The following is a 10,000-nucleotide window of genomic DNA, read 5'->3' on the forward strand; positions in this document are numbered from 1 at the left end:
CAGCCCAACACGTCTGAGAGGCTTCATCATGCAGTACTTTATGCAGTACTTTTTACTTGTACTATGTACCACATCTGTGGGATGATGATACTTCTGCAAACATCTACATGTGGGTCTTAGCTTTCAAATGAGGCGTTGCTCTGGCCTGTGGGCTGTGAGCTCCAGTCCACAAGCTTTAGAACTGACCTGGAGGTGAAGGACCTCACATGGAGGACCCTGATCATGACTGTTCTCCTGAGGTGAGGCCTGAGGACAAACCATCAGCCGGTTACTGAGACCAGGAGATGAGGAGATGATGAAGCACCGTGAAGCCCTGTGAAGCACCATGAAGCACCAGGAGGAGTCCTCAACCAAACAGCCGTCAGGGCACCAGGTTTCCTCTGAGGTCCTGTTCGACCTCCAGAGGTTCTGACCTGTTGTTCCCCAGTAAAGCTGCACCAAACACTAGGGCGGCTCCATTATTGAAAAATAATAATCACCATTATTTTGTCATAATTGAAATCACGATTATTCAAACGATTATTTGTTTCCTTTGAAAAAAAGTCTATCTTTATTTATGTATTTATTAATCAAAACACTATGATGATATTTTATGTTTTCTGCACAGTCATAAAAGTACAAATGCTTAAAGTATGCCTTGATTAAAGAGAGGTCTCTGTTTCACACCTGCCCCCTGCTGGCCGGCCCTCACACCTGCCCCCTGCTGGCCTCACACCTGCCCCCTGCTGGCCAGCCCTCACACCTGAGCAGCGCGGCCTGATGACATCATCACTCAGCGCCGTTTGTTTTCATGTCAGACAAAAGCCTGAGCCACGGCACGAGAAAAGCGAAGGGAAAAATATCCCAGCGGCTGAAATAAGGCAAGTCTGCTCTACAAAAAAAGAAATTTGCATTAAAAAATTAAAAAATTATAATCGATTTTTTGTGATTATGCTAATTTTGTAATCGTTTATTGTTGTAATCGAAATCGTAATTGAATTTGGATGAATTGCACAGCCCTACCAAACACTACGACTAAAACTATTCGACCCGCCATCTTTTATCTCAGACGCCTTTCTGAGACGGTCATGTGACCTGAGTCATGTGACCCGAGTCATGTGACCTGAGTCATGTAACCTGAGTCATGTGACCTGAGTCATGTGACCTGAGTCATGTGACCTGAGTCATGTGACCTGAGTCATGTGACCTGAGAGAGAGGACGCTGTAGGACAGTTTTTGCTCAGATACAAAAATACTGAGCAGATCCTGAAGTATCTGCTCCAGGCTCTGGTTCATCATGTTTATACAGGTGTGAGGAAGCGGCCACAAGGGGGCGAAATGCTCAGACAACAAACACAGCTCTTACCGGAGATTCATGTCACCAGACCAACAGAACTTCTCAGTATAACACATGTCACACACAAAATGGCCCCCAGCTTTGATACCTCCCCTAACAGGAAAGGACCTCCCACCGTAGGTCCCACTCCTTCATGGGAAACGTCCAAACAAAAGTTCTGCTTTTAAACTTTAACATTTTACATGAAATAGATTTAAGTTAAGAGTCCAAAACCATCAGTGTTCAACTCAAAACACAAAGGAAACTCAAAACAAAGAATAAACTAGTTTCCCCTCCCACATGGTTCAGCCTGAAGTTTTTAAAATGGCCGACACAGACCACACCCCTTCTTCCCACCAGGTGGTGCAGGTAAATTGTAAACCGAGTGAATGAATGAACAAAGTTTTAAATGGACAACGTGATATAATTATTAGCTTAGGGATTATTGTCGGCTGGTATCGCAAACGAAACAAACGAAGCAAAACAACAAACATACAGAATGGGACAAACCCACTTTGTCACTTTGGCATTAGTGCTGGGCAGTAACTGAGTACTTTTACTTATACTGAGAAGCAGCGCGGCCTCTCAGACGTCTGCAGACCTCAACACAGAAGACAACCAACAAGCCGGAGTTTTCCCACCTGAACCGAGCACATTTTCTCCAGCTTTACCCCAATCCTAAAGCTTCTGGAAAAAAGGTGAGAAAATACAAGCAAAATTGAGACGAAAACAAGGATGGAAATGTGGAAAAAGTGAGAAAAACTTGACGAAAAAATGAGGAAAAAATGGACGAAAAAGTGACAAAAAATTGACAAAAAATGACAAAAATTGACAAAAAAATTTGAATAATTTGACGAAAAAGTGACAAAAAATGGACGAAAAAGTGATAAGAATTTTACAAAAAAAGTGACAAATTTAGAAAAAAATGACAAAAATTGACACAAAAAGTGACAAAAAAATTAGAAAAAATTTATGAAAAATTGAGAAAAAAATGGACGAAAAAGAAAAAAAATGCGACTAATTTGACGAAAAAGTGACAAAAAAGTCACGAAAATTTGACAAAAATGAGCTGACAAACAACAACAAAAGTGATGAAAAAAAATCTGATGATGTGAGGAAAAAGATCCATTTAGTTTTGTAGATCTTAGCTTTCAAATGAGGCGTTACTCTGGCCTACAGGATTTGGGTAAAGCTGAACTGGAGAAAATGCTCTCGGTTCAGGCGGGAGTTAAGAGGTTAACAGACACACTTAGTGAAAATACTGAAAATACTGCTTTAAGGACTCTGGATCTTTTATGGTTGTCGCTCATTGTGTAAAATGATGAATAAAGACTTCCTGTAACTCTAACAGTGATAATAATAATAATTACAACACTGACTCTGACCAAAGAGCACGTCCTGGTCCCAGAAGGTAAAACATCATCATCAGTGTTTGAACCACCAGAGTAAACGAGAAGACACTTCAGGAAACATCAACCCGTGAAGAGGCGTCCAAAATAAAGGTTAGTGCGAGATGTTCTGCTCCAGAGGGACAGTCTGCTGTGAAAACGTGAGATATCATGACACACATGAAGGTTAGGGCCAGATGGTTAAACTCTGAACTCCCGCCTGAACCCAGAGGAGCTTTTTTTTTTAGATTTCCATCACATTTTTTTTCCAACATTTTTTTGTTGGGTATTCAACTCATTTTTGTAAATTTTTTGTAATTTTTTATCACATTTTTGTCATTTTTTCGTCCATTTTTAATCATTTTTTTTTGTCACATTTTTGTCATTTTTTATCAATTTTTTGCCAATTTCTTGTGACATTTTTGTGACATTTTTGCCACTTTTTCATACATTTTTCGTCACTTTTTTGTCACATTTCCATCATTGTTTTGTCGCTATTTTCCCACCTTTTTTCCAGAATCTTTTGTAATTTTTTATCACATTTTTGTCACTTTTTTGTCACATTTTTATACATTTTTTGTCATTTTTTTGTTGCCATTTTCCCACCTTTTTCCCAGAAGCTTTTGGATTGGGGTAAAGCCAAACTGGAGAAAATGCTCTCGGTTCAGGCGGGAGTTAAGGGGTTAAACCTTAATGATTAGGATTATTTGTATTTCTATACAAACTCACAGCAGACGTCCCTCCGGAGCAGACCATCTAACCCAAAATAAACTCCTGCTCAGAGTGTGGAAAACTCACTTCCTGTTTCCTCCTGAGGACAGAGTGATGTCATCAGACTCCGCCCTCTGACTAAACAACAACACAGAGAAACTCCCCGAGGACCGGCGACTGTGGGCCGGAGGCGGGACAGAGCCACATCTGGACCACCACTGGAACTGGAACACTAACATGGACTAAAGAGCCGGGCCGTATATCGGATTTTAGAATCTCCGTTCAGGGAAATTTGGAGAAAGTGAAACAATTCAGAACAAACGACTCAGAGTGAAAAGAGCTCGTCCTGTCCTGGGATACTCAGTGTTAAAAATAAAGTCCTCCTGGTCAGTGTGGGCTGGAGAATGTGCGAGGGCGTCCACTTCCTGTCCGGAGGAAACCCCACTTCCTGTCCTCCGCCGCAACAATAAAAGACTGTTCCTTTAGAGCTGCGCAGAGGCGGCCCGGGGCCCGACACGGGGCCGCACCTCTGAGGACCGGCCTCAGGGTGCACAGACTCTGGGGGCCCGAGGGGGAAGTGTGTTGCCCGAGGACACAGTGACAGTGAGCACCTTCAGGAGGCGGGACTCGAACCCCTGACCGGATCATGAGACGACCTGCTCCACCACAGTTTGATCTGAGTCAGAACAAAACAAAGCCTGACTGTTCTCAGGGTTATAGCGTTAGCATTAGCCTCTCCTCCTCTATAGCATTTAGCTTCTCCTCCTCTATAGCATTTAGCCTCTCCTCCTCTATAGCGTTAGCCTCTCCTCCTCTATAGCGTTAGCATTAGCCTCTCCTCCTCTTTAGCATTTAGCCTCTCCTCCTCTTTAGCGTTAGCATTAGCCTCTCCTACTCTATAGCATTTAGCTTCTCCTCCTCTATACCGTTAGCATTAGCCTCTCCTCCTCTATAGCGTTAGCATTTAGCCTCTCCTCCTCTATAGCGTTAGCATTTAGCCTCTCCTCCTCTATAGCGTTAGCATTTAGCCTCTCCTCCTCTTTAGCATTTAGCCTCTCCTCCTCTATAGCGTTAGCATTTAGCCTCTCCTCCTCTATAGCATTAGCATTTAGCCTCTCCTCCTCTATAGCATTAGCATTTAGCCTCTCCTCTATACCGTTAGCATTAGCCTCTCCTCCTCTTTAGCATTTAGCCTCTCCTCCTCTTTAGCATTTAGCCTCTCCTCCTCTTTAGCGTTAGCATTTAGCCTCTCCTCCTCTTTAGCGTTAGCATTAGCCTCTCCTCCTCTATAGCGTTAGCATTAGCCTCTCCTCCTCTATAGCGTTAGCATTAGCCTCTCCTCCTCTATACCGTTAGCATTAGCCTCTCCTCCTCTATAGCGTTAGCATTTAGCCTCTCCTCCTCTATAGCGTTAGCCTCTCCTCCTCTATAGCGTTAGCATTTAGCCTCTCCTCCTCTATAGCATTAGCATTTAGCCTCTCCTCTATACCGTTAGCATTAGCCTCTCCTCCTCTTTAGCATTTAGCCTCTCCTCCTCTTTAGCATTTAGCCTCTCCTCCTCTTTAGCGTTAGCATTTAGCCTCTCCTCCTCTTTAGCGTTAGCATTAGCCTCTCCTCCTCTATAGCGTTAGCATTAGCCTCTCCTCCTCTATAGCGTTAGCATTAGCCTCTCCTCCTCTATAGCATTAGCATTTAGCCTCTCCTCTATACCGTTAGCATTAGCCTCTCCTCCTCTTTAGCATTTAGCCTCTCCTCCTCTTTAGCATTTAGCCTCTCCTCCTCTTTAGCGTTAGCATTTAGCCTCTCCTCCTCTTTAGCGTTAGCATTAGCCTCTCCTCCTCTATAGCGTTAGCATTAGCCTCTCCTCCTCTATAGCGTTAGCATTAGCCTCTCCTACTCTATACCGTTAGCATTAGCCTCTCCTCCTCTATAGCATTAGCCTCTCCTCCTCTATACCGTTAGCATTAGCCTCTCCTACTCTATAGCGTTAGCATTTAGCCTCTCCTCCTCTATAGCGTTAGCATTTAGCCTCTCCTCCTCTATAGCATTTAGCCTCTCCTCCTCTATAGCGTTAGCCTCTCCTCCTCTATAGCATTTAGCCTCTCCTCCTCTATAGCATTTAGCCTCTCCTCCTCTATAGCATTTAGCCTCTCCTCCTCTGTAGCATTTAGCTTCTCCTCCTCTATAGCATTTAGCTTCTCCTCCTCTATAGCATTTAGCTTCTCCTCCTCTATAGCATTTAGCTTCTCCTCCTCTATAGCATTTAGCTTCTCCTCCTCTATAGCGTTAGCATTTAGCCTCTATAAGTATGTCAACGTTTTACAGAAAGATAAAATACAAAACAAGACTTTGTGCTTAAAAGGAGAAGGAAGAAGTTCAAAAACTTATAGTAAACCTGCTCCTGATCTCTCATACAGTCATCATCAGGTAAACTTTCCGCTCATGCAGGAAACCGATGCATGAGTCTGGGCTGACATGTTGATATAAATCGTTTATGATCGTACAAAATGTCAAAGAATTTCATCATTTACAGTCTACCAAAAAATAAAAATACGGGATTTATCATTTACAGTTGTAAATAAATAAATACACCATATGGTACATAAGAGTAATACTAAGGCACATCTCTCTCTCGTTCTGATCACACAAAAATATATATAATATCGCTCAGTCCTGCTATACCAACTATACCCAATGTACAAGCTCCGTATAACCGTGTAGAAACAGAAACTATCTGTCCAGAGTCACTCACTTAAGACTGACAGGGAAAAAGACCTGTAAACATCCTTGAAGTTTACATACGTGTATGTGATCCATGAACATGTTGGAAACATGTGTTTTGTCCATTGTCATGTAAACTTGAACTAACAAGCTGACCACACTTTGAGTTCCTTTAACTCGAGTACTGGAGTAAATGTACTTTGTTACTGTACTTTGATATCCTGCACTTTAGTCCAGTTTAGCTCCATGTTTCAGAGCTTTAGACCTGGTTTATCCCCATGTCCTTTAGCACCTGCCTCAGTCCCAGCAGGTCCAGACCTGGTTCCTCTGGTCACTCACACAGACCTGGTTCCTCTGGTCACTAACACAGACCTGGTTCCTCTGGTCACTCACACAGACCTGGTTCCTCTGGTCACTAACACAGACCTGGTTCCTCTGGTCACTCACACAGACCTGGTTCCTCTGGTCACTCACACAGACCTGGTTCCTCTGGTCACTCACACAGACCTGGTTCCTCTGGTCACTCACACAGACCTGGTTCCTCTGGTCACTAACACAGACCTGGTTCCTCTGGTCACTCACACAGACCTGGTTCCTCTGGTCACTCACACAGACCTGGTTCCACTGGTCACTAACACAGACCTGGTTCCACTGGTCACTCACACAGACCTGGTTCCTCTGGTCACTAACACAGACCTGGTTCCTCTGGTCACTCACACAGACCTGGTTCCTCTGGTCACTCACACAGACCTGGTTCCTCTGGTCACTCACACAGACCTGGTTCCTCTGGTCACTCACACAGACCTGGTTCCTCTGGTCACTCACACAGACCTGGTTCCTCTGGTCACTCACACAGACCTGGTTCCTCTGGTCACTAACACAGACCTGGTTCCTCTGGTCACTAACACAGACCTGGCTCCTCTGGTCACTCACACAGACCTGGTTCCTCTGGTCACTCACACAGACCTGGTTCCTCTGGTCACTCACAGAGACCTGGTTCCTCTGGTCACTAACACAGACCTGGCTCCTCTGGTCACTCACACAGACCTGGTTCCTCTGGTCACTCACACAGACCTGGTTCCTCTGGTCACTCACACAGACCTGGTTCCTCTGGTCACTCACACAGACCTGGTTCCTCTGGTCACTAACACAGACCTGGTTCCTCTGGTCACTCACACAGACCTGGTTCCTCTGGTCACTCACACAGACCTGGTTCCTCTGGTCACTCACACAGACCTGGTTCCTCTGGTCACTCACACAGACCTGGTTCCTCTGGTCACTCACACAGACCTGGTTCCTCTGGTCACTCACACAGACCTGGTTCCTCTGGTCACTCACACAGACCTGGTTCCTCTGGTCACTCACACAGACCTGGTTCCTCTGGTCACTCACACAGACCTGGTTCCTCTGGTCACTAACAGACCTGGTTCCTCTGGTCACTCACACAGACCTGGTTCCTCTGGTCACTCACACAGACCTGGTTCACACTGGTCACTCACACAGACCTGGTTCCTCTGGTCACTCACACAGACCTGGTTCCTCTGGTCACTCACACAGACCTGGTTCCTCTGGTCACTCACACAGACCTGGTTCCTCTGGTCACTCACACAGACCTGGTTCCTCTGGTCACTCACACAGACCTGGTTCCTCTGGTCACTAACACAGACCTGGTTCCTCTGGTCACTCACACAGACCTGGTTCCTCTGGTCACTCACACAGACCTGGTTCCTCTGGTCACTCACACAGACCTGGTTCCTCTGGTCACTCACACAGACCTGGTTCCTCTGGTCACTCACACAGACCTGGTTCCTCTGGTCACTCACACAGACCTGGTTCCTCTGGTCACTCACACAGACCTGGTTCCACTGGTCACTCACACAGACCTGGTTCCTCTGGTCACTCACACAGACCTGGTTCCTCTGGTCACTCACAGACCTGGTTCCTCTGGTCACTAACACAGACCTGGTTCCTCTGGTCACTCACACAGACCTGGTTCCACTGGTCACTCACACAGACCTGGTTCCTCTGGTCACTCACACAGACCTGGTTCCTCTGGTCACTCACACAGACCTGGTTCCACTGGTCACTAACACAGACCTGGTTCCTCTGGTCACTCACACAGACCTGGTTCCACTGGTCACTAACACAGACCTGGTTCCTCTGGTCACTCACACAGACCTGGTTCCTCTGGTCACTCACAGACCTGGTTCCTCTGGTCACTCACACAGACCTGGTTCCACTGGTCACTAACACAGACCTGGTTCCTCTGGTCACTAACACAGACCTGGTTCCTCTGGTCACTCACACAGACCTGGTTCCTCTGGTCACTCACACAGACCTGGTTCCTCTGGTCACTAACACAGACCTGGTTCCTCTGGTCACTCACAGACCTGGTTCCTCTGGTCACTCACACAGACCTGGTTCCTCTGGTCACTAACACAGACCTGGTTCCACTGGTCACTCACACAGACCTGGTTCCTCTGGTCACTCACACAGACCTGGTTCCTCTGGTCACTCACACAGACCTGGTTCCACTGGTCACTCACACAGACCTGGTTCCTCTGGTCACTCACACAGACCTGGTTCCACTGGTCACTCACACAGACCTGGTTCCTCTGGTCACTCACACAGACCTGGTTCCTCTGGTCACTCACACAGACCTGGTTCCTCTGGTCACTCACACAGACCTGGTTCCTCTGGTCACTCACACAGACCTGGTTCCTCTGGTCACTCACACAGACCTGGTTCCTCTGGTCAGTAACACAGACCTGGTTCCTCTGGTCACTCACACAGACCTGGTTCCACTGGTCACTCACACAGACCTGGTTCCTCTGGTCACTCACACAGACCTGGTTCCTCTGGTCACTCACACAGACCTGGTTCCACTGGTCACTCACACAGACCTGGTTCCTCTGGTCACTCACACAGACCTGGTTCCTCTGGTCACTCACACAGACCTGGTTCCTCTGGTCACTAAAACAGACCTGGTTCCTCTGGTCACTCACACAGACCTGGTTCCTCTGGTCACTCACACAGACCTGGTTCCACTGGTCACTAACACAGACCTGGTTCCTCTGGTCACTCACACAGACCTGGTTCCTCTGGTCACTCACACAGACCTGGTTCCTCTGGTCACTCACACAGACCTGGTTCCTCTGGTCACTCACACAGACCTGGTTCCTCTGGTCACTCACACAGACCTGGTTCCTCTGGTCACTCACACAGACCTGGTTCCTCTGGTCACTCACACAGACCTGGTTCACACTGGTCACTCACACAGACCTGGTTCCTCTGGTCACTCACACAGACCTGGTTCCTCTGGTCACTCACACAGACCTGGTTCCTCTGGTCACTCACACAGACCTGGTTCCTCTGGTCACTCACACAGACCTGGTTCCTCTGGTCACTCACACAGACCTGGTTCCTGTGGTCACTCACACAGACCTGGTTCCTGTGGTCACTAACACAGACCTGGTTCCACTGGTCACTAACACAGACCTGGTTCCTCTGGTCACTCACACAGACCTGGTTCCTCTGGTCACTCACACAGACCTGGTTCCTCTGGTCACTCACACAGACCTGGTTCCTCTGGTCACTCACACAGACCTGGTTCCTCTGGTCACTCACAGACCTGGTTCCTCTGGTCACTCACACAGACCTGGTTCACACTGGTCACTAACACAGACCTGGTTCCTCTGGTCACTCACACAGACCTGGTTCCTCTGGTCACTCACACAGACCTGGTTCACACTGGTCACTAACACAGACCTGGTTCCTCTGGTCACTAACACAGACCTGGTTCCTCTGGTCACTCACACAGACCTGGTTCACACTGGTCACTAACACAGACCTGGTTCCTCTGGTC

At 47.0% G+C, this 10,000-nt stretch overlaps 1 protein-coding gene across 1 annotated transcript in view; it reads right to left on the reverse strand.

The window, feature by feature from the left end:
• arap3 (ArfGAP with RhoGAP domain, ankyrin repeat and PH domain 3) overlaps window positions 1–10,000 on the reverse strand; it is a 77,643-nt gene that overhangs the window by 66,956 nt on the left and 687 nt on the right. The gene's annotated exons all lie outside the window — the stretch shown is intronic.

This window comes from Gobius niger, assembly GCF_951799975.1.
Source record: "Gobius niger genome assembly, chromosome: 24".
Classification (NCBI taxonomy): Eukaryota; Metazoa; Chordata; class Actinopteri; order Gobiiformes; family Gobiidae; genus Gobius; species Gobius niger.